Genomic DNA, 27069 nt, shown 5'->3' on the forward strand with positions numbered 1-27069 from the left:
AGTACTCAAGTGTGGTGCCAGTTCACTTTGTAAATCATGTAGAACACAGCCAGGGATATTATCAGGTCTCATGGAAGCTGTATTCTTGACTTTGGACAGTGTGGGCTTTAGCTGTGTAGCTGTGATAATAAGGACTTGGCATTCCTCAGGTATTGTGATATGCCCTTTAGGGGGTGAAAGAGGGGTAAAGTTTGCACTGAAACTGTCGGCCAATATGTTGGCAATATTAGTTGGTTCTGTATATGTATTGCCATTGTGCTGTAACTCAGAGCAGATTTGAGTATTGCCATGTAGATTCTTGACATAACTGTAGAATGCCTTGTGGTTGTCTTTAGAATCTGCAGCAATTTTCGTAGCTAGCTTTAGAGGATTTGATGATGGATCTCAGTTTTTTGATGAGGCTAACAGGGGAGTTTTTCCAATCTTGGGAATTCACCCTTTTCTGCAATAGTTGTTTTTCTTCTGTTGTAGAGTTTGTTTATGGTGGGGGACCACCAGATTGGTTTCCTTTTTTTTGGAGGAGAGCGTCTTGGCTCTGTTTGGTATGGACCATTCCATGCACATGTGTATGTGCTCATACAGTGCATTGGTGTATGATTCAGCAGACATGCACCTATTTTCCATTTGCAAGGGTGTCGTGAATTTAGCCACCTCTGTTTTTTGAAGCCCAAAATTGGCTTTGGAGAAGATTTTTATGGTGATTTCCTTTTGGGGGGGGGGGGTGTGAGGGTGGGATGTGGATATCCATGGTGATTAGCTTGTGGTCAGATCTGACCAGGGAGGAGTTGATTGCTGGTGTAGAGCAACAGTCACCCATGTTTGTAATGACCAGGTTAAGGATGTTTCTACCCCTGGTGGGGGTAAGAATGAGTTGGTCCAGGGCGTTGGAATTAATGAATTCCAGAAAACATTGAGCAAGTGTGTTGGTACATGAGTAATTTTCTCAGTTAACGGAGGGGTAGTTAAAGATTTCCAGTTTAAGTGTATTGGGTTGTACCCTAATATTTTCCAGTGTGTGTTTAGGAATGCGGAGTTGGAGTCTTGGGACATGGTGGGGGATCTATAGCAGGCTACAACCTGGATTGCAGTTTTACCCAGTGTTAGTTGTACCTGAAGTATCTCTGATGTGTTACTAGTCTGGAGGTGTGCGTATCCTTTATGAATATGGAGACACTACCGCCTTTATTGCTTCAGTCCATGTTTAGGGGGCGAAAGGCATGGTAAGAATTATAGCCTGGTAGTGCTGGGGTGCTCTCCGGAGCCTTGAACCAGGTCTCGGTCACTGCACAGATGTCGATGCTCTTCATTTTAAGGAGTGCTTTGAGCAAGTGCATTTTGAGATTTAGACTTCTAGTGTTGAGTACCGTAACCCTCAGATTTAATTTGCTTGTAGCTGTTATGGTGGTAATTTTGTCTTCAGGACAGTGCCTAAAAAAAGGCACTATAGGGGTGGCAAGAGCCTTGGCCAGTATCCGGAATCCCTGGGGTGACAGGTGCAGGCAATCTCTGAAAAAGCATTGAGGTCTGTCAATCATGTCATCCCAGGCAAACACCAGAAAACTTAGCCAATTGTTGAAGTCAGTCATGTTTCTGCTTGTACTGGTGACATGACAAATCTACTGGCTGAAAAATTCAGGTCAAACTTCATCCCCTACTCCCCCCAGCTACACCAGGTGAAATTCCCACAAACTTACTACCCTCAGTGATTAGCAGGGACCAGATACTAACAGAACTCACTAAAGCCAAGCACACTGCCTCCATGGGTCCTGACAACAACCCTGTTTGCCTCCTGAAATGTCTAAAACATGACTTGTTAGGACCACTTGAAGCACTCTTCAACTACAGCCTTAAAACAGGTTATATTCCAGGAGAATAGAGAACCACAACAGTCAATCCCCTCCACAAGGGCGGACCATCAACTGACCCAGGGAATTATAGACCCATCCGTCTAACAAGCTTCACATGCACAGCTATGGAATGAATTATTATGAAATGATAAACAGGAACATTGCCAATTTACAGACACTGGACCCATCCCAATTTGGCTTTATTAAAGTAAGGTTATGTCTACTTATCCTGGTAGACTTCTTTAAGAGGGTCACCAAGGCAGTGGATATGGGTAAAACAGTGCATACGTCATATCTTGACATAGCCAAGGCATTTGATACAGTACCCTACTCAAGCACTGTTGACAAGCTCTCTGAGGTAGGCATAAATATGTTTATAACACATTCAATTGCCAGCTGGCTTGTTGACAAGACCCAAGAAGTCAGGATCAATGAAACCACCTCCTCCAAGAGACCGTTCACCAGCAGAGTACCCCAGGGCTCTGCACTTGGCCCATTTCTGTGTGACATCTACTTCTTGGAAGTCAAGACTAATATTCAATTTTTCTGTCTCACCAAGTTTACAGATGATTGCAAATTGGGAGTTATTAAAGATTACCCCAAGACACCAGCATCTTGCCAGAGGCATTAACACAGTTAAATGACTGGTGCCAAAGGCATGGCCTTAATCCCAATGCCAAAAAAATGTGTTATAATGCCTTTTGGGAAAGAGTCAACCCGCATTAATTAATCCATTGAAAAAATACCTCTAAGAGTGACCTAACAGTAAGGGATCTGGGCACAAAAGTAGAAAGCAATCTGGCCTTTGACCAGCATACAGCTAAGATGGTAAGAAAATCATTCTATTTTTACCTAGCTTACAGGTAAGGGTATGGCATTTAGGTTTAAAGATGTTATAGTACCATTCTATTTGGCCCTTTTCATACCTATCATTGAATACAATGACCCCTTTGGCATGTATCTTACCAGAAACTTACAACAGTTGGAATGCCCACAAAGGTTTCTCAACAGGAGAATTCAGTGCATGAATACCCTGTTCTACACTAATCACCTAAAGGCTCTGTCTCTGTCGTCAATATCTTACAGGTTGCTGACAAGGGATCTTTGCCTGGCTTAAAGGGCTTCCTCAGACCCAGCCATGATGGATCTGCTAGACATGCACAAAACAAAAATAAACAGCTCTGGAAACAATAGATCCAGGGTTCTGACCTCCACTTATTACATAAACAGAATGTGCTGGAGAGACAGCTGCATCCCAAAGGATCCCTGCTCTGTGGAATAGGCTCTCCATCCATGGAAAACAAAATGTATCCCTGAACCTATTCAAATGAAGCTTTTACAACTGGATAATAATTGCAAATTTACCCACAGTCTGGCTCCCATGTCCCTTATGGACAGAGGCCATCAATAAGAAAAGTATTACCCAACTAATGCTCCATCACCAATCCTTAATTACCTCCCTACTAACATGTCCCCATACACAACCATGATACTTGGAGCCCACATTGTTTGGGCTGCACGGCTAGCCTTGTAATGCCCTTAGTGGTCATTGACCTAGTAACAACCTATGAACCAATGATCAGTTTCACAAATGACCACAGATATATAAATATATATGAGAGAAGGAGAAATGGTGGTGTGGTGGCAGAGCCCTAACATTGAATTTGTGAAGGAGGAATATACCCCTGCAAAAAATTAGGCTGTCTGCATTCTTATAGCAGTAATCAGGTGGACATATGGGATAGTGGAACAGTGGGATGAGTAGGTTACTAAGATCAGCATCAATAGAAGTCGCAGCTCATTCACAACTAAGATGCATGTCTGTTATTCCAATGAAATATTATGTTTAGAGCTCTCATATTATAAAGTAAAGTGTTTGTCAGTATAATCAAAACTGGTGTACAACTGATTTAAATATTTGCATCACTGATTATAGCAGTTTAAAACAAGCAATCAAAATCCACAATAATCATAAACAAATTGCATCTTCATTACTGCTGTCTGTTGAATGGAAAACTGATATACTACAACTATTTTTCTTAATTTTAAAAATGCCTTTAAAGGAAATCAAATAATTCATCCTAGGATATATAACATCATTTAATTCTAAGTGTCAAATTAATTAATTTTTTTCAAGAACAGTGTATACAGCCCTACTCATATCCAACTCAATTTGATCTTAAAAGACAAGAATTTCTGAAGTCAACACAGGTTACAAAATGTCTATAAAGTACATTTTCTGCTTATAGATATATATTGCTAACTGAATATACACCCTTTCCTGTTTTTTCACTAACTTGTGAATGGTCTCGCCTGTATAAAAGACATCAAATCTATTGCATGAGGTGAGATATATAGCTCCATTAGATTGCCAGTTATAGTGTCCAGATGTTCCAATACTCTTCATCTAAGTTACCCAAGAGCCATTTCTGCTGTAGCTACAATATTAGCACCTGCTCTAGTTATAAGTTTCAGCTTTCCTTTCAGAACGTAATCTAAAATTTGCATCTTTGTTTTCTAAAGCCAATCTGAAACCAGTTCTGTCAGGGTATGAATACTTTTACGGTAACAGACATTCTAATAAAAATCAGGTAGAGGTATAATGATAAGGATCAAAGATTATGAGACCTGTGAGTATTAAATGTTTAATGATAACACGAATACTGTAGATTGTGTAACTGTGACAATAAAGACAGCCCTGAACACTTAACAATTGTTGGAGTGTATAGATCACCAAAATGAAATGCTAATGACCTAGAAGAAGCAATACATTGCTTGCTTGAAACAAATGACAGAAAATAAAAGCCTCTCAGACCTTCAATTTACCAGAAACAGATTGGCATAATATTGATTCAATAACATTATAAGGAAAATATTTACAACATATGTTCAGGAACAATTGCTTCAGAATGTGAGAAAAGGCTTACCAGGGAATAAAACATATTAGACATTGTTTGTGTTCCTAAAAAAATACTGTTTCTTCATGTCAAGTTTTACCACTGTTGATGTTCAGAGATCACTGGGTTATAAAGTTTAATTTATTGCTTGATAATTCTGCTAAACTGAAATCTAACTGATGAATAGAATATTAATAACAGATTAAATGGAAGCGATACAGTCATTATAGAAAACAAATTGGAGTGATGCATTCAGTGGAAAAACTACAGAAGGAATGTGGAAGGTATTGAAAGAAAAACTGTTTGAACACAAAACATTATAAAAAATGTTTAATATCAGTATCCGAGCACACAACACAAGGAGGATATATTTCAATAAGAACAGCACATTTGATTAAGGTGAGAGACAAAATTGTAATTTTTGGAAAACAAGTTGAATTACTACTTTCAAAACTGAAATAAACAAGCTGGACAGATAAATTAAACACAGTGTGAGACAAGATCAAGAAAATTTTGAAGAAAATGTATATCTTAGTCTTTCCCAATGTATAACCTGTTGCATCTCCTAACTTTCTTTCTTTGTTAGTAAGTTCTGATTAAACTAATCTCCTAAACCCTCAGCTCTACTACTAAAGCCCCTCCCATTCTCCACACTATCTTCCAGCCACTTCCTATCAATGTCTATACATTGTCCTTCTTTTGAACAACGATTATCTTGTTTTTACTCTCATATGTAGTAACTTTGAGTCCACTACTATCAGTGCAATGGTGCAACCATTAATGTTCAGATTTTTTTTTTCTTTTGTTTTTCTCTTTATAATTAATTTCATATTTGCAGTGTTCTTTTTAAGAGTTTTTGTCCTGTATGTTTATCTTTCCCTATGTTTGCTGGGGCTCTTTTCCCTTGGGTCTCCACAAAAAAATGGGTTGCTTACTATCAATGCAATGCAAATAGTTATTTTGTACTATGATTGTTATTTAGTAGTTGTATATTGTCACTTTATCTTTACGTATGCTTGCTGGGGCTTTTCCCCTCAGGTCTCCACCGACAATGGGTTTGTTTGCAAACTCATTTGGACTAACCCGGTTAACAAATATGAAAAAAAAAAATATGAAGACATTCAGCAAAATAAATAAATATGAAGACATTCAGCACAATAGGAAACTATTTTATAGATACATAAGATGTGAAAGGAGTAAAAACATACAAACTGATAAACTGCGTGTTGATTCTAAAATTTATTCTCGGACACATCAGATTATAAATATATTTATAAAATCTTATTCAAAGCAATTTGGCTCAAATTGGTGCTAAATTGTCCTAGTGACATCCAGGTAACCTCAGATACTGAAACCAAATTAGATTATACTGAAAAAGAACTATGCTAACTGGATCCAAACAAAGCATAAGGAGGAAAAATAAAGGAGAAGGTTATATTGGATAAATTATTGATAGAACTGTAAAGTTTGGTCCTGAAACCATATATCAGCATGCAAATGTTAAAGATAGATCTATTACCACCTGTAACATGATGTTCTGTAACAATATAATAACAGCTATGAATGAAAATGTGTTCTGTAATGTAATTTATATAGATTTAACTTCTGCATTTGATAGGGTCATACACAAAACACTGCTCCATAACAGGTAGGTATTGATCTACTCCAGATAGCTGCAAGGCTTGTACCTAGGACATGGCAAGTATCATACAGCAGTTGGACAGGTGAAAATTGAGGTTAGAGTCTGGGTGTCCCACAGGGCTCTGTTCTAGGCCTATACTTGTTTAAACTGTATCTTTCATATCTGTATTTTTCATCTGAGGTGTTCTACAGTCTGTATGCAAATGACATGAAAATAGGTAAACATATTACCTGTGTTACAGACAGGGCATGTCTGTAAAAACACTTGACTAACTTGACCATCTGGACAGAGGAGAATAATATGCTGATAAATACAGAAAAAAAACTAAGCATTATGAGATTTGGGAGACATAAACTGAAAGGTGAATACTTAATGCAGTACACAGTGATTGAGACTGTAGATTCACTTAAGGACCTGGGTAATTAGCAGATTCAGCTTTGAGTTTTACTAATCATATCAACCAATTGGTTAATGATAGTTATAGGTAGTATAAAAAAATTATAAATAATAATAAATCAGATTTGATGAAGTCATTGTTTGTTAGTTATATTAGAAACACACTTGAATATGGACTAACAATATGGAAACTATATAAGAAAACAAGCATGATTAATCTGGAAAGAATACAGTGGAAATATACCAAATATACCAAGGGCATCCATGGTTGTAAACATTTAAGTTATTATGAAAGACTAAAATATCTTAATTTGTGCAGTGTCTCATAGATATTTAATAGGTAACCTCATCTGGGCAAGGTCTATATCACATAGTCAAAGTTATGTAACTTCGAACACCTAATAGTGGAACCATTATGTTTGAAGTTACATAACTTTGACTACCTAAAAAAAAAAAAAAAAAAAAAAAACACAACGAACAACAAAATAAACTGTTGTAAGCAGGGTGCAAGTACCCTTGCACCCCCCCACACCCCCCGCTACTTAAATATACCAACTCCGAGATCGCACCACATTGAAGTGAATGGAAACCTCCGCCAATGGAGATTTCCAATCACACGCTCAAACTTTTACAAATTTGAACATATGGTCTCGACCATATGTGGTTCGAACTTGTAAAAGTTCAATGACACAATAGGAACCCATCTGGGAATATAGGGCATTTAGAGAGAGCTACCTCTTGGAATGCTTGGGGAAAAAAGATTGAGAATCATCAGACAACTTATATGGAAGATTCCATAGGAATGAGAAGTGTATTAATTGGTTCTCTGAGAGAGTAGCTGATGCATGAAATAGACTACCAAATTACATTAAAGAAAGCACTAGTTTAGAATTTTTTAAGAACAGTCTGAACACTTATTATGGGAACAACTGTTTTGGTATATTAGCAGCTAGAAGAGCATTATAGTCCATACTTGAAATATTTGTATGTATGTATGTAACAATGATTTAGGTTATCTCTTCATCACCTACAATCTTAATAAGATCAGCCCACCCATTTAAAATGTTCCAGTTCCTTCTTACTATATTTGTAATATCTGTGCTATCTAAACTGTGCTTCAAAGAAATAGCAAAACTCCAATCTACTGTATGCTTCTCATCTGCTGTTTCAGCCACCTCACTTTGTGGATTGATTCACTAACAATGGCTGTCAGACTGCTGCTTCTTGAAATATCTTATATATTATCTCTGAGGCATGTCCCCATCACCAAATAGTTTTACAAAAGTTCTACCTTACAACTAAATATGTCATTATCAGATATCAATTTTGCCAACCATGCAGCTTCTTCTTTCGGTACAGTTTGTTTAATATGCAATGTGTGGTCTCTTGAAATATGTATGTATGTAGTTTATGAAAGTGGGCTGGTGATATGCAATATACAAAACATGTTTATTGATTTTTTTTGTTAGCCTAATATCCAGATATTCAGTGATGTTATCAGACTTCCTCATCACAAATTTCAAAAAATTACTACTGATGTTTCAATGTTCTCTATTTGTATGCAATTCTTATGCAGAGTCTGACCATAAAAGAATATATTGTCTATAACGTGATTATAGTTATACATTTTGGTGCTGAATGCAACCTCCAAAATAATATTTTTTCTCCCATTCACGTAAAATGATGTCAGCTATATTCACTTCCAGAGCAAGCCCTTTCCTCTGAAATTATATTTAGTTAACCTGTTGATCTTCTGTAACTACATGTAGGATACATAGTGACAACACTCCACACTTGACAAGTTTCATTGTGTGCACAGTTCTGTCTTGCTACAAACAGTGAATGAATTCATATTCTTCTGAAGATAAATTATAAACCCTTTTATGGGTATAATACACAGTAAACTGCAAATCTCTGTTTTAGAAGTTTTCTCAGAATCTGAAAAGTTATGCTCAAATTGGGGCTGAATGTACTGCTTCTTCTTAGCTGGATTTGACTAGAACCAAAATTAGGAAAATGTTGAAAAAAATTACCCCAGATTTAATTTATGCATGTAAAACTTCAAATCATTAAACATTATGGCTAAATTGATTCCCTCCATTAGGACAAATGTGAAGCTTCTTTTCAAAATATTCATGCCTGATTTTGTTAAAACATTGTTACTCGGATTTATTTTAGAAAAATATACTGATTTATGACAACGCTCTTCCACTTTCTGCTCCTAGTACAACCTCCACTGCATACTTTTACACTTTTCTGTGGTATAACTGCTGCCTGCCTCTCTGCTAGTCTTACTGATACACTATTGATTGACTTTCTGTGGTCAGATGTCCTGACTGCTGTTGCCTTCCTGATATATCGGCTGACCTAATCAAAGGATACTCTTGTAAAAATCATTGTTGTAATTATTCCTTATAGGAATATAATTTAGGGCCACCCACAGGCTTTGCATTTTGTTTGAGTTAATTCAAAGGGTATACCTCCCCTTTGGCATACTCTGTTTTTTGTCTCACATAAATTTCTGTTTTTTTTTTCTCTTGGTTCAAGATGCTTCTTTGACTTGCTGAGTAAAACAATCCCAATATTCGATTGTCTGAGTATTCAGTTGGTCATTTTCCATCTTAAAAGTATCCACAATACTGGTATGTAGAGAAAAATCAGAATGTTAAGTTGATTATTTATTTGGTCAATTTCCACCTTAAAATTTTCCACAATACACTGGTTAAATCATTTTAACATCATTTGTATCATTTTCAAAACAATTATATCAAATATATCAGTCAATGCTTCATATAACTCCAAATTATGAACTGTTTTGTTAGGAAATATACAGATTCATAACCTACGCAGAACCCCTAGTGTTTTTATATTTTTTATTAAAAAGAAAAACTGTCCCATTACAAAGATTTCCACCAATTGTTTCTCAGCATTCTTTACCAAGTCAGTAATATTAGTATTGACATGCTATGGAGAAATATGGTCCATTTAAGTGCCTATATTTAGCACTTCAGTGCATACAAATAGTAGCTATACGAATGATACATTTCTTTTATGGTCAGGTTTTGCACAATAATTTCATTTGCCACCCATATGACATCTATATCTATATCTATATCTATATCTATATCTATATCTGTCCCTCAGATTTAATAAAATCCATGTAGGCATAGTGTAGAGCCTACACAGAAGGTACAGTGGCCATGTACGTGGTTCCCCCTCGCTAGCACTCTATGCATATTAATGATGGTGTGTTACTGAGGGAGAGCCATGGAACATGGTCATTGAATCAGTGTAGGAAGTGTGTTACTGTGTCCACAGATGAGCAACACACCCCCTGCACTGTATAAGTGCTGTATAGCAATGTATGCATATGTAGTAACTTTTATTTATTTATTTATTTTATGTTTGCACAGTACAGCACAACATGCAGCAATTGACAAATCCCAGACATCTAGAAATAGAAACCAGATGCATTGAATTATGAATTCAAAGGTGAAGTTTAAGCATAGCTTAGCAGGTTTGCATGTGCAGTGCTTAGCAGTGCTTAAATGTAGCTGAGAGGTATATGTAAAAGTATAGCAACATTCTACATGTCCACATATCTTAGTGAATAGAGTTACAGCCTCCTGTGTAGTAGGTGAGGGGTTTGAATACATGCAATGGAAATTAACCAGTTGTTTTCGCAAGATAAACGATGCCAATTATTTTTAAATAAGGATCTGCTGTGCTTACCTAAGCTCTGCTAAGCCTTGTTAAGCCATGATAAGCACTGCTTAAACAATCTCTGTTTAAGCACCACTTGGCAGTGCTTGTCACCGCTTGGCTGCACTTAGCTGGTTTGCATACTGCTAAATATTGCTAAACATTGGCATTTTGAGTACTGCTCAGTTGAGCTGAACTGGCTTGTGTGCTGCTAAGCAACGTGCTGCATTTTTAAATATTGCCCAATAGCACATAAGAGTGGGAAAAAGGGCTATATTAAGCCCAATAGGCAGGAGTACACCATAATCCATTGGAATTCTGTCTCTGAAGGATACAATGGCAGGTGTTGGAGAGGGTTCATGCTTTTGGGCGCAGGGGTGGGCATTGAGGAGTCCAGGGTCATGGTCAGGCTTCTAGTCAAAAAACATGAAGACTGGCTCATGCAGGGAGGTTACTGGGGCTTGGAGTACAAAGTGGAGGTCTGGGATCAGCTGGCAAAGGACCTCACCAGTGCAGCCAGTAGTCCACATACAGGTAAGCAGTGTTGTCACCACCATAATGATCTGAAAAGAAGGAAGGGGACTCTCTTGGATACTTGGGTCCAAGACTTTTAGGCGGGCAATGTTCCACATGCGTGTGAGTATGTTTACCTGTGTTTCACCAATATTTAATCTTGAATGTCTGCTAAACTGGTATGCATAATGGTGTGTTTCTCTCCCAACAGCTGCAGATGTGAGAGCTTGCAACATTGAGGCACCTGCAGAACACCTGGCCAGTTTACATCGTGGGTGTGGTGAGTAGAGCTGTAGTATGCTATCTATAGTCAAATAAGACAAAAAAAGATTAGAGCATGAATCAGTAATGTACAAAACATTTGTAGTGCAATAACTGTGGAATTATAGCTGCAGAATGCCAACTGTTATGCAAGTAAAAGTCAAAACTATTGCAGTAACTTCGTGAAGGTATCTGTAATAAACTGTTGTGCAATGCTTGTGGAATAAGAACTGCTATTTCAGCCCAGTAACAATATATTTTGTACACCTGCATTTTATTTAGTAATGAATAGGTGACCTAGTATCTCTGTCATGATTGCACTATATGCACGTGTGTTTAAATGTCACTGCAGTGTACTATAACACTGTAGTAGTACTACCAGGTCATATTTTGTTTCCAGGTGAGCTCTAGGTAAATATCAGTCAGTCAGGTTACAACAATGACTCAATAGTTCAGTTTATTAAATGCTATGTATGAAGTGCATTTTTACACAAACAGACCAGGGTTCGAATCCAGTGCTATGTACTAATAAATATTACTGATTCAGATATGTTATGATGGCAGATATTCTCTCCAAAGGGACTACTGGTACATGGGTGAGGTAGCCTATATTATGTGTAAATAATTGTTTATTCAGGTTTCACAAATTGTTAAAATCATTACCACAAATGCGCTAGTAATGCATCAAATAAAGGAAATATGTGAAGTAATAATAACATATATTAACAGAAAAGAAATAAAATGTGTACTCTTGGTATGTCTGCATGCCTGGTGTGTCATGGAAAGGCTGCTGCAGTCAATTATTACATGTGATGCACATGTCCCCTGCAGGCACTGCTATTCGGTTCTATCCCCGTGCCTGCCAGAAATATTATGGTAGCAGTCACTTATTGAGTACAGATAAATACAAACTGTGCACTCTTTGGTATGTATGGCTGTATGAATGCTGTGACTTGGAAAGGTTGCTACAGTCAGTTACTACATGTGACACACATGTCCCCAGCAGGCACTGCTATTGGATTCTATCCCCATGCCTGCCAGACATATTACGGTAGCAGTCACTTATTGATTACAGATCTCATACTCTCCACAGGAAGTGCAGGTACATGGGTGTGCTAGCTCATATTATTGTGTAAATAAGTGTTTTCTTCAGATGTCACACACTGTTGAAATCATTACAACCAATGTCCTATTAATGCAAAAAATAAAGGAAATACATGAAATAATAGTAACATACAATAAAATAATAGAAATAAATAAAATGTGTACTCTTGGTATAGCTGTATGCCTATTGTGTCTTGGAAAGTTTGCTGCTGTCAATTGATACATAGGTTCATAGATTAGTACTAGGCTAACTGCCCTTGCAAGCCATTTTAAACCTAGACAATTATCGTTTGTGAGACTCAAATCCTGCACCTTGTGTTTGTAAGGCAAACACCTTAACTATGAGGCCACCCTCTCAACAGACACACATGTCCTCTGCAGTCACTGCTATTGGTTTCTATCTCCATGCCTGCCAATCAAGGCATGACAGTTGTGTGCTTTCTTTACTGTACACATGCATGTCTCAAGTGTCATGCTGTCACAGAATCTAATTACTGTTTTGTAATCCCTCTATTACAGATGTATCATTGACATGGTTATATGTCAATAGCAGAGTAACAGTATATCAGCCCACAGTACACCATGGCAGTTATATAGGTCCACCTGATGTGCAAGTGTTCTTTGTAGTTGTGTACCTGTAGGTATTACTGCTTGGCACATAGTGTCCCATGTGGCTAGGATAAGAGGTATGTACATGCTACAGCAGCTGTAGGCCACATTTAAACATAAAGAAAGGGCAGACCTGTAGAGTAGATAGCATTACTATAGTCAACGATGCAGCTCATGATGATATTAATGGATTGCATTTCTCTCTCTGCCCACCCCTTATCTTCATGCATTTATTATTTTTATATATTGTTTATGGTGTACTATTTACATGTGTCATTCTATAAAGGTTATGTTGGGGCATGTGTTTTATGAATGTTATGTATTACTATGGTTGCATATTAACATATCTTGTTGAATTACCTATTCTGTTGGCCTTATTCCATAACTGTTACTGGCATTCTGTAATTATACTGACTATTCTGTCATATATTGTTTTGTTCCACATAATATGCATTGACCTGTCATGGGGTTATTTGCAATGTTCTGGCATGCTGTTATTACTAACAATGGTTTTGTTTGTAACTCACCTATATGTATTGGTTTACCTGTATAACCACAGCACATCAGGGTAGGCTGGTTCCTGGTGATCTGCCTACTCTACCTCAGCCAGCCATGGCACTGAGTCCCAGCACATCTGGGACCCAAGCTGGTGCTGCCCCCTCCTCTGTCTCTGCACCACCTTTGGGTAGAACTGCCTCAGGGGACAGGACTCGTCCCCCCCTGGAGTGGGGTGGGTGGATGTCACCCACAATCAATTACCGGCTATGGTGCACAGGATTGTTCATAGGAGTTATGAATAGTGCCTGTACTAGATTGAGGGCACATTTGATAAACTGGTGGGGCCTGGTGCCCCTGGTGCCCAGCCTCCAACACAGCCACATTTGGGCAGTGAAGAAGCAGTGCCAACTGCCCATGGGTGGATATCTCAGTCATGCTGCTGCTGTCTGGAGGCACATGCACCTCAGATTCCACAACACCATCCCAGTCCAAGGTGTTTACCCCCATCATGTGTCACACATCACCCCTATAAGCTGTCTTGTATGTCTTGTCTGTCAGTATGCTTCCCCCTGCTTGCCCCATTTCACCACTGTCCTATCATCCCCTTTTTCTTTTCTTTAATAAATTTTATCGGGAGTTTAAGTGGAGCTAAGTGGCATGCCACATCATGCAAACTCACACAAACCTGCTTAACAGTGCTTAAAAGTGCCTTAATGTTCTTATGTGTTTCTCACAGTGTTAAGCCGATAAGCAAAATAATCACCCCAGCCACATCTCAAACCCAGGCCTCTGTTAACTACAGACCTGAGTGCACTAGGCCACTCAGGTCTGAATTAAATCAACTGTTTCCAACAAAATGTACTGATTGCCACTGACAAACTGTGAGTACATATAATGGGAAAATGAGTGTATAGCTGGGAACGTGATACAAACACTACACCAGTACACAGCCAAATAAATAATAATGGATGTACATCAGGCCTGGGATAACAGGCATACCTGTCAACTGTACAGATTGTTGCAGACTGTCCAGAGCTTTGCCCACTATTTTTGGCCTGGGTTTCATAACATTCTGTATTTCTGGCAAAGTACTGGCAAGTCAACAAAGACTGAAATGAGGCAATCACGACAGACATTAGAGTGTCACACTTCATAGCCTTCAGAAAATACATGTTTATGCAAATCCTGTTATTCTGTCAACATTCTACATTTGTAGGAGCAATATGTAAAGATTGCCCCCAGTTTTGGGCCTTTGTCCCACCTGTATGTATGACTTTCTCCAGTGTTCTTGCTTTAACAGGTTGACAGATATGATAGCAGGTAACCATCCCCTTTCATCCGCAACATCTTTAAACACACCTGCTAAGGCAGCAATGGCAAAGTACATATGTGTTCAGCTGGGATCCTGCTGCACAACAACTGCCTTTGAAAGCCATGCTCATAATGATGGATGCAGACAATGTGTGGCACAGACTGTATGTATGCACATATATCTTCAAATATGCCTACTGCAGCACTGCCTCAGTAGCTCAGTCTGTTAACTGCATTGCATACAATACATTTTGCCACCAACAGTCCGGGGTTCAAATCCAGTGTGTTGCACTTCAGTTGCATTCTTGTGACCACAGCAAATAATGACTGAGTCATGCAATTTTAACCTACACAGGTTGCTGTTATTGAATTAACTGCTACCCATGTTTGCAAGTCAAAAGCTTGTAGGTAGAGAAGCCCTGCACATATTTGTGTAGCCTAACTATAAGTCGTCTACTACTCTGTGATTGGTACTGTTATATAACAGATGTACCTTAAGCACATCCCTCAAGTGGACTGTAAAGGGTACCCTCACCCTGGCTCTGCTGTAATGACAGAGCTGACACTGCTCCCTCTGTTACACGTACAGCTTGCTGAGCTCCAAAGTGTTCACACCCCTCGCTATGTGTCCTAGCCTGCAACATATGCAGCTGTATGTTAAGCTACCTGCTACAGACATACCATACCTCACACCCCCAGAACAAGGGATACAGACAAAACCATAGATAAAGTGGGGGGCAAAGGTCCAGCGACAGGGACATGTTGCACAGTTTTCCCCTACAAAGATAGTGAGCTGTAGTATAGCAGCTACTGCATCAGCATGTATATTCTGATGGGTATGACATCTGACACTCACATGTCTCTCCCCCCTTACTGACCTCAACCCACATTTGACACTGAACTGCCAGATAATCACAATGCCATGGGACAATGGCCAAACATAGCATGCAAAACTTTTGAAATACCTCATAAATCTCAACAGTGGACAATAGTTGTACATACCCTCTGTGATGCTGTAGTCTCCACACCTCACTAATATTGATCTCAAAGATTAGGAAAAGGGCCAAGGCCTACATGAAAGCTGTAAATATTGCATTGTGGAACCATATCATTGGATAATGAAAGTGCAACCCAGCTGTTTTGGATGTGATTAGCAGGTCTGAGCCACACACTGGTGCACAGGCAATTATCTGTTAATGAGCATTACCTACAAAAGGCAATCAACTGCTTATGGGAAACAGGTCTGCACATTGCCTTACCAAGACAGACTATGATTTAGCAAGACTTTCTTGGGGATTTCTTCACAAAGGATTATGCCACTCTACCAGGTATGTAATACATGTCCCATATAATGGAATGCAGATGGGAGGAAGGAGGTATGATGAGTAGGATTACAACAGTAGGCCTGTAGTACATCTATGGGAATGACATGTTTGGTGATACTCTGCTGTCCAACAGCTACACACAGACCTCTCAACTGTCCATGCTTTGAATCAAATCACAGCTGTGGCCCTCTTACTCACTCCTACAATGGTGTGCCCCTGTGCGAAAGCTCGTGGATTATGTGTTACGAGATATTGACAGTAAATAAGATTGAACATATCTGTAATATCCCATGATGTACTGTTATTCAGCTCCACTCAGTTTGTGAATATCACACAAGAATAGTTCAGATGTTGTAAATGTGTCCCTGACTGTCCCTGATGTACTCTGGCTAGGTCACTGTTTTGTTGACAATCGTATCTCATCACTTGGGAGCTATGGCTAACATAGCATGCAACCCCCTACAGCAGGTATTGAGCTCATAGGCATTATTAGTGGGGGGACACAGGCCCAGCCTCAGCGACAGAGTGTACATATTGGCTATACAAACTAATACTATGTATAGACTAACAGATATTACTGTAGCATAACTGCATTCTGAGGGATCTGGCATATGACAGACAGATTTTCAATATTCTGGCAACATCCATCAATTATTGACCAACCATTTGCTAGACATCCACATGTGTGTGCCAAAAGGACCACATATATCAGGCAGACGTACACATTATGCAAACATCTGTGTATTGGAGAGGTATGATGCCTACAGGGAAGATATAGTACAGCAGGTTTGCATTGCTATCTGTCATTGTGGCACACTGGTGTTACTGGACTGTCCCCATATAGTTGTAATAACACACACCTATTTGTCTGACAATGGCTGTATGACATAGTAGTGGGACTTTACCCATATGGGACACAACACAGTAGATGGCATTGATGGGTGTGGAGGCATACAGAGATCTCTGTCATACTACACAGGGACATAACCAGTATTGCTACTATGTTGGTGATAGATACACATGTAGTGTGTTGATAGAGTGTGAGGTATGATGTAGGAGGTAGCAGGGGATAGTGCAGCCCATTTTGGATGTGCAGGGTCTGTTGATAGTGGATGTTCACGTATCTGGTCATGCAATGTGTTCCTCTCTTGTTGCCTTTCAAGAAGGATGTATTAAAGGAGGCGACCACCATTTTCAGCCACTGAAAATAACATTATCTTGGATGGCCTCAGACTGCATCATAACATTCTTCTGTCCAGGGGTCACCAGCATCGTGAACGATGTGCAGCACTGTGGGCTGACCTCATCATGGCAGTCAACCATATAGGGCAACAGGACGGGACCTACGAGCAGGTCTGACACCGGGCCACAGATATCGTCAATCCTGCATGGTAAAGGGCAGCTGCGGTGGCCAGGGGCTGTGCTGCCACTGGTGGATGTCCTGCAACAGAACAATCACTGTCAGCCACAGAGGAATTCCTGGCAAACCTGGAAAGAACCACCAGCTCACAAGCATCCATCACCCCATACATCCTGGAGGTGAGTGCCACAGCATTCACATCAGAGAAGCATCCAGGTAAGCTTCCTATATTCATCAATGTAATACTGTATCAGTCATTGTGGCAGCCTCTGCATACCAGTACACAGGTGTCAAGTCTATCTTCATTGTGGGGGGGGGGGGCTGGTTTCAATGCAGTTGTGTACACATACTCAGAATGTCAACAAAGTATGCAGTATCACATTAGCTATTGCACATCTGGATATATGCCCATATTACCCTGCAACAATGTCATATTTGGTATTGTTAACAATACCTCTCCCTCACATTTCCATAGGTCCATCAGGTGTGGCTGGACTCCAAGGTCCTGTACCTGGTAAGTGTGATTCTCATGTTTTATGGATGATGTATACCCTAAGAATGTTAACAGCTGCCAGTTTGACCTAGGCACAACTGTTATGCTTAGCCAGAGTAGACTAGGTTGTATGTTCAATTGTGGATCAGTTAACTGGAATGCATTGAATGGGTAATCACAGCTGTGTATTTGCAAGAACATTACCACAATTGCAATTAATTTTGTGAAGGACTATGCAGCATGCTATACTGGAGGAAATCACTCACAGATGCCTGTTCACACACAATATGAAGATGATACACACCTGAGGCAGTGATATCATAACTGGCATAGTATGGTCACAAAGGGTGCACTGTGTTTTAGAGGTAGGTCTATCAGATACACTGACATATTGCTTATCTCATAAGTGTATCATACTGGCAACATTAACTGGATGTGGCTGCAGTGCATATTATAAAGGGCCTGTCTTGTATGTGTATGCTGTGTGTTTGTGTGTTGTGCATGGGATCAGAAATAACATGTGTGATGTGTAATACAGTTGTGGCTCCTCACATGTATGTGTCTGTGTGGATTATCATACATAATAGTGCAGATAGTAATGTATTTATCTTGTCTTCCTCCTCCCAAGTGAACGTGTGGGTTGGAGTCCGTCCTCCTCACCACCTGATGTCAGTGTCTTATTGCACTCTGATGATGATGGTGACCATAGTGAGGCACAGATGGGGTGGTTGGGGCTGAATCTGTCCTATGGGCTGACATCCCACTTCCTCCCCCATTGTCTCCACACATTCATTATGCCCACACATACCCAGTCGCCTGAGGTCACAGATATAGGACAGTCAGAATATGGTGACATCAAACTGAACAGTGTGTCAATTATGGCATCAGTAAGTGTAGACACTGGCCATAGCCAGAGAACTGGTGAGGTCCCACACAGGCAGATTGACAGGGGTGCTCAGAGGAGGACTGCTGTCCATACATCATCTGTTACAGTTGTCACATCATGGGTCACCCGCCACATTTTTTGGTCTGTCATAGAGGCACAAGCACTTTACAAACACAACACCAGATGGATGCTCAGAATTATGGATGCAGCACAGTCTGACATCCGTGAGTGCCTCCACTGCATTGGTGATGGATCATTTCACTGATGTAGTGGACAGACGGTGGGCTGACACAGTGTCAGTGTTTCACTGCATGTTGTCTGTGCTGGAACATCTGGTTAGAGTTGGCTATCGGACATGTGGACGTAGGTCAGCAACACCATCTGCTGAGAGTCCACGTCGCCATGCATGCTTATGCTTCCTTAGTGCCAGTACCTCCACCACCACAGAAGGGAGTGCGCTGTCCACAACATGACAGGGCAGGCCATGAGCACGTGGTCCTGGGTGGTCCTATGGGACATATGGGTCCAGCAGACAGCAGTCACCATCAGCTACTACGACTACATCTGACCCTGAGCATGGTGGTGCCAGTGCCACTCCTGGCAGAGCCAGTTTCCGTGTTTGTGGCCAGAGACATGAACTCTCCACTCTGCCATGTACAGGCCACAGCTGTCCAACATACACATGTGTAGCCTAGCACTGGACTTGACTGTGCACATGCGCACACTCGAAAATCACTGTCACATGCAGGTCACCAACAGACACACATGGCACCTCTCCATGGCCCATATATCCAGCACCCCTTCCTGACTCACGCACATGCTGTCAAATATTTGGCACAGCCTAGGGCTCTGGTGCCCCCACACTATACCCTGTGAATGGGATGATAACCTGTGCCACATCCCTGCCATCCATGCTGTCATTGCAGGAACATGCAAATATGTGTCTGATGCAAAGAGTGACTATATTATTACATGCAGGTTTTGTAGTGTGGTAGTGTTGTGCCATGCAAGCTGTTGTGGGAATGACAGGTGCTGTATGCTGCCATGTGTCATGTGTAAACGTCCAAGTTTGTGTATGTTTGTTGCATGGTGTTAGACTGTCAGTAGTGTTGCAGACTGACAGGTGTCTCACATAACTGTGTATGTTTATGTTCCACGGGTCTGTGTGGCTGAGTATGGAGACTTTCTGGCAATACATCAGCACAAAATGGCAAAGCAGCACAGCAGATATATGACATCAGCAAGGTATATCTGATTGCATTCATGGCTATCTGGGTGCCTATGTGTAGAACAATGTGTCAGGGACAATGGGGTCAATCAGGGTAAACATACATGCATACCATGTAACAGGGCCTGCTACCCTTGATATGTCATCTGCGTGTTCTGTACATACAAATGTAGGTGGTGGCAGTTAGCATTTATGCCTTGGTAAATGTCAGTTATTTAGCACCAGCAGCTACCCACAGGGCAGTAAAATGCATGAGCATTGCACACCCATATGGCTATATGTATATTGCTGTATGGGAGTAAATTTGCACATACACACAGAGTTTCTTGTTGTGAGATTAGAACCCTTTCCTATCTAGTAGTATACACTATAGCACTATGCATATATTGCATGCATCACAGATCTTATTTGTTACTAGGTTGTCAACCAGTGCTGTTAAGGTGGATGACATCGGCAATCCTTGTAGAAGAGGCCAATAGGGAGGTTGACAGGTAGTCACAGGGCCTGAAAATGTATAACCATTGTACAAAGATAGGCAATGCAGACATGTGTACACTGCTGTAAGGGGATATATTCATACACACACAGAATTGTCTTTTATGAGATTAGAGCCCCTACCTATCTAGTAATATAAACTATAGCACTATGCGCTTATCGCATGCTCCATGGAGCTTATATGCTATTAAATTGTCAGCCAGTGTTGTTAAGCTGGATGACATCAGCAGGTGTTGACAGAGAGGCCAATGTTCAGGAGGACGGTAAAGGGCCATAAAATGATCACCCATTGCACAGACACAGGCTATATGAGCATATCTGTTTTGCTGAAAAGGAAAATATCTACAGAGACAAGGTAGCTGATGTGAGATTAGAACCCCTATATACCTACTATTATACACTATAGCTCACAATACTTATTACATGTGCCAGTGATTATGCATGTTGTATATGTGTCTACAGCTACAGTAGTTGTGGACTATGCAAAGTGCCCTTGCATTACACAGCATGTGTGGCCTGCAGAGTGGACCTGCTTTATGCTGTTACTGTACCAAGAATCCTAGCAGTGGGGTGCCTGTTAATACCAATGCTATATGCATACAGGTACCAGTTTTGCCATCTCTGGCTGGTTGCAGTTTGCTAGGTGGACAACTGGCCAGAGACAATATGGCCTGTCCAGGTCCTGCACTGAAGACATTGCACATTACAACACCTGCTCAACATTGTCTGTCTACAGGATAATATTCCACAGGCATAGGGTTTTGTGGTTGGATGGATTCTGTTGTGATGCAGCCTTGGTCTGTTACTATCAGACAACTGTTGTGTATGTAGGTACAGATAACCCCAGCATTCTGTGTGTAAGTGTGGATATTCATACATCCCCACAGACATATACACACACACACACACACATATATCTATCTATATATATATATATATATATATATATATATATATATATATATATGTATATATAAGTGATGTAACTGTAGCTGTGAGTATGTGTTATGTGACTGTGTTATATACATACATGTGGAGGGTCTAAATCACTCTACACATGTATGTAGCACACACTCTCTCTCTCTCTATATATATATATATATATATATGTGTGTGTGTGTGTGTGTGTGTGTCTGTGTGTTTGTGTATATATATATATATATATATATATATATATATATATATATATATGTGTGTGTGTGTGTGTGTGTGTGTGTTTCTGTATGTATATATATATATATATATATATATATATAGATCTATATGAGTCTACTTCAAATAATCAAACATCCAAATGTTTAACTTTCATAGGGCTGAAACCATATGATTGAACATTTGAATATTCGAAAATGTGAAAAGAAATAAATAAACAAAAAAAAAATAAATAAACAGTGTTACCGGGGGCAAGCCCCCCTCCACCCTCCCCACACGGGGGGGTCTGCCCCTAACCCCCTCACTATTTAAATATACCAACTCTTTAATCACACTACATTGCGATAAAGGGAAATTCTACCGTTCCGCACTCTATGGAGATACCCATTCAGACCGTTCGAGCTTTTAAAAGTTTGATCATATGGTCTCGGCCATATGAAAGTTGAGCTTTTAAAAGTTCGCCCATCTGAAGGGGACCTATATATATATATATATATATATATATATATATATATATATATATATATATATATATATGGGTCCTTGTTGTTTTATCGACAGTACTTTGTCGAAATTACTTTAGCAAAAGTGCATTTTGTCAGAAATGCACTTTCATAAAGAAAACAAACAAAAAAAACCCCATGCCATTAGCATGTAGCGTTAGTGGTACATCAACATATACTGTTGATGTACAACTAAAGAAAATTTTGTTGAGATCATAGTACAGTGGGGTAAGGGAATATTCCCTTTTCCCCACTGTAGTGCGATCTCGGAGTGAGAATATTAAAGTGGGGGGGTGTGGTCCTATGGGTGCAGGGGGGCTTGCCCCCCTGCATTATTTGTGTTTAATGTGTTGGGTTTTTTTATGTTTAGGTTTTTTTATTTGTCAGCGAAAGTGCATTTTCGACAAAATGCACTTTTGCAGTTCACGGAAATAAGGTTCGATGAATGTCACCCACCAGGTTTAAATGATGTAATCTCTATCAGGAGCACTTTAAAACTTAAAGCTTTATTAAGATAAAAAATATACTGAATTTCACGAGAAAATAATTTAACATAGTATCTATGAATAGATTTATGTAGTTTACACTTCACATTTTATGTTCTTTTACTTTAAATTGAGGTAAGGTTGTTTCAGGAAATGATGTTTCAGGAAATGATGTCATGTTTTTTAAAGTATTTAAGGGTTGATTTTTTTGTTTGTGAATTGTCTGAAGAAGTTTACATATTTTTAGTAAATGAAAGCACTAACATACAGTTTTTGTTTCCTAGGATAATAGCAGAACAATTTCCTAGCAGAACAAATCAAAGTGGAGTCATCCACATATTGAATGCAGTTTACATCTGGGATGACAGTATAGAGGTCATTAATAAAAATGGAAAACAAAAGAGGTCCTAGTATAGAACCCTGGGGGACTCCCAGGGTGTTAGGTAGGAGACTGGATAGTTTGTTCTACCATAGGATGGCCTGTTGTCTACAACTCAGATAATACTGGAACCATAGGAGGGCTTGACTATCTAAGCAAATTCATTTCAGAGTGTGGATTAGTAGTTGGTGCTCAGTCTTGGAGAGATCTAAAAAGAGGGCTGAGGATAATTTATTGTTTTGGTTATGGTTTATGGCATTAAAGAAAGCTAGGTGGGCTGACGTGGTGTTAAGATAAGGCCTGAAGCCATGCTGAGAGTTAGCCAAGAGATTGTTCTGGATCAGATATTGCAGCAGTTGTCTATGGATGCACTTTTCTATAATTTTAGCCAGTGGTGACATTATAGCTATGGGTCTGAAATTCAACAGTTCAGTTGACCTGCCACCTTTATGGAATGGTATAACATGGGATATTTTCCAGATGGAGGGGGTGGTAGCTTCTGCTATGGTTCAATTGATTAAAATTGAGATGGCATATGCTATGGCATCTGCAGCTTTTTGCAGATACTCAGCAGGGACAAGATCAGCAGATAGGGTAGTAGGTTTTAATTTTTTGATTAGGGCTCAAATAAATGATGGGGAAACTGGTTGAAAGTTAAAGTAGAGTTGCGTACTGGGAATAGCTGCCTTTGACCTAGGGCAACTTGGAGGTAGCTGGCAGCAAGGGATTGGATAGTCTCAGTGAAGAAACTATTGAAGGTGTTGAAGGGGTTGGAGTGGTGGTTTGTCCTGTGTTGGCACACTGATGCATGCCCGTCAGCTCTGTTTATTGGATAGCACAGCTGCTTACTTCCATGTAAGCTCCGTGCCACTATATCTACTTGGAAAATTAATCAGTGCAGGCTTTATTGAATTCCCCTCCCTCTCTCTCTCTCTCTATATATATATATATATATATATATATATATATATATATATGTATATCTATATATATATATATATATATATATATATATATATATATATATATGGATTCCTATTACAAGAACAAAAGTTCACTACTTCAAACTTGTAATAGGAAGCCTCACTTCTGTGAAAGTTCATTTTAATGAAAGTGAACTTTTGCATAAGTACATTTCACTGAAAACACTGCAGCACAGTGGAGGACATAAAAAATGAGCTATGTCCCCCATTCCGGTGCAATAGTCACAGACTTTAGGGTTAGGGCACAGGTTAGGGTAAGGGGATAGTTAGTAAAGAGTACCCCTTACACTAACCCATGCCCTAACCCTAAGGTTCGTGACTATCACACTATAGTGGAGGACATAGCTATGTCCTTCACTGCGCTGCAGTTATCACAGACCTTAGGGTTAGGGCACGGGTAATGGTAAGGGGATATACGGGCTATCCCCTTACTATGACCCGTGCCCTAACCCTATAGGGTCATAGGTTCATAGGTTCATACTAGGCTATCTGCCCTAGGGCATTTATAAACCTAGCCAGAATGTGTTTGGCTTTCGCCACCCATTTTAAATTTATTTTGCTATGCCCTTTTTCGAGGTTAGTATACTGTGCCTCTGTCTAACAGTGACACAGAAGTGATGCCCGGGGTAAACATACGATCTCCCATCCATTCATCAAGATTTCTCTTGAAGAGAATCAATGAGGGACTCTGCCTAACCTGGACTGGGATTTTATTCCAGAGTGAAGGGAGCCTCTGGGTTATGAATCTGTCCCTCCAGCATGTCCTATTTATTTCAGTGCTGAGATTCAAGTCTCTTAAGCACGTAGCTCAATGGGATTTGGATTTTCTGAGGTGCGGCATGTCCATTAATTCCGGGTTGGACATGGCTTTATGCGTCAGGCACAAATCACCTCTGAACAGGTGGTATGCCACTGAGTAGAGCTGGAGTTTCTTTAAACGGGCAGCATATGGCATCTGTTTGAGCCCTTTGATCCTGTTGGTGAGGTACTTTTGGGGTCTTTCCAGTTGCTGCAGGTGTCTGGTAAGGTACATCCCAAAAGGGGCATTGTACTTAATTATGGGCCTGATGAGGGATGAGTAAAGAGGCACGATGACCTCCCCTGATGTAGATGTGAATCCCTTCATGATTAGGTGGGCTATATAAAATGTTTTTCTAACCACTTTGGCCACGTGGTTGTCAAATGAGAGATTGTTATCAACTTGGGTTCCCAGCTCCCTAATTACTTTTTTTGTACTTAATGGATTACTACCTATGTGGTAATTTGTGGGCACTTTGTTTTTGCCAAAGGGGATGACTATACACTTTTTGGCATTTAGCTTGAGGCCATGGCTCTGGCACCAGTTGTCTGTTTCTATGAGGCCCTTTTGGAGGATGCTTGTGTTGGCTGGAGAGTCGATTATGGCACCCAGTTTGCATTCATCTGCGAACTTGGTCAGCCACAGTCCTTCCGTGTTGGCCTGCACCTCCGAGAAATATATACCGAACAAGAGAGGTCCCAGGACTGAGCCTTGTGGGACACCACTTGTAACTGGTTTGGAGTCTGACATGGCTGCAGCAATTCTAACCATGTGGGTTCTGTCCTTGAGCCAGTTTGCAATCCATCTAGTGACATAGGGGTTTATATTTAAGCTTGTGAGCTTATCTATAATGCCCGAGTGGGGTATTGTATTGAAGGCTTTTGCGAGGACCAGGTAGGCTGTGTGGACCACCTTCCCCTCGTCAATGGCCTTGGTGACTGTTTCAAAGAAATCAACCAGGTTTAAGAGGCAGGATCTGCCCTTAACAAAGCCGAACTGGGTAGGATCCGGTGTCTGTAGGTCCTCAATATCTTTATTTATGAGGTCCATGATGATCCTTTCCATAGCTTTGCAGACCAAGCTAGTCAGGCTTATGGGGTGATAGTTTCCAGGATCCGTTGAGACACCACCTTTATGGAGAGGGTCCACTGTTGCTGTATGCCACTGTTTGGGCACATATCCTGTAGTAAGGCTGAGATTGAACAGTAGTTTTATGTTTGGGTTTAGCTCTTCTTGGAGTTCATGTAGGATGCAGCCCGGGACACCGTCTGGTCCCATTGATGCTGTGTTTTTTGCTTTGGAGAGGGCAGCTCTTACCTGAGCATCTGAGATGTCAGGGGGGCAGCACTCTGCTGGGATAGATATTTGCCCTTTTGGTGGGGAGGGGGAGAAGTTTGCGCTGAACCTGTCAGCTAGGATGATGGCAATGTCTGTGGGTTCGGTGTATTTTTTGTCATTTTGGACTAATTCTGAGCATATCTGGGAATTACCACCCAGGTTCCTAACATAACTAAGGAAAGCCTTGTGATTATCCTTAGTGTCCTGTGCAATTTTCTCTTGAAGCTGGCCTTAGACAATTTTATGAGTGCCCGTAGTTTTTTGCTAATACTGATCAGTGATGCCTTCCCTTTTTGGGATTTTGCTCTATCATTTAGTAGCTTCCTCCTTCTATTGTATAGTTTGTTTATGGCTGGGGTCCACCAGACAGGACGTCTGCCTTTGGAGGATTGGGTCTTGGTTTTATTTGGGATCGCATGATCCATGCATTCCTGAAGGTGTTCATAGAATGCGTTTATAAAGGATTCTGCAGTCTGGGCCATATTTTCCACAGGCCTGGGGGCTTTGAAGGATTCCACCTCGGTTTTGAGGAGTGTGAAATTTGCTTTAGAGAAGTTTTTCACTGTGGTTTTCTGGGCAGGGGCTGGGGTCGTGATGTGAATATCCAGAGAGATTAGTTTATGGTCTGATCTTACCAGTGAGGGATACACTTCTGGTCTGGAGCATAGAGTCCCCATGTTGGTGATGATCAGGTCCAGTATGTTTTCCCCTCTTGTGGGAGTGGTAACAAGTTGTTCCATAGCATTTGAGTTTATAAATTCTAGGAACCTTTGGGCTAGGATGTTGGAGCTAGAGTAATGCTCCCAGTCTATGTTTGGGTAGTTGAAGTCGCCCAATGTAATGGTGTTTGGAGAGACCTTCAT

This window comes from Protopterus annectens, chromosome 9.part0, assembly GCF_019279795.1.
Source record: "Protopterus annectens isolate FY-2018-M chromosome 9.part0, PAN1.0, whole genome shotgun sequence".
Lineage (NCBI taxonomy): Eukaryota > Metazoa > Chordata > Ceratodontiformes > Protopteridae > Protopterus > Protopterus annectens.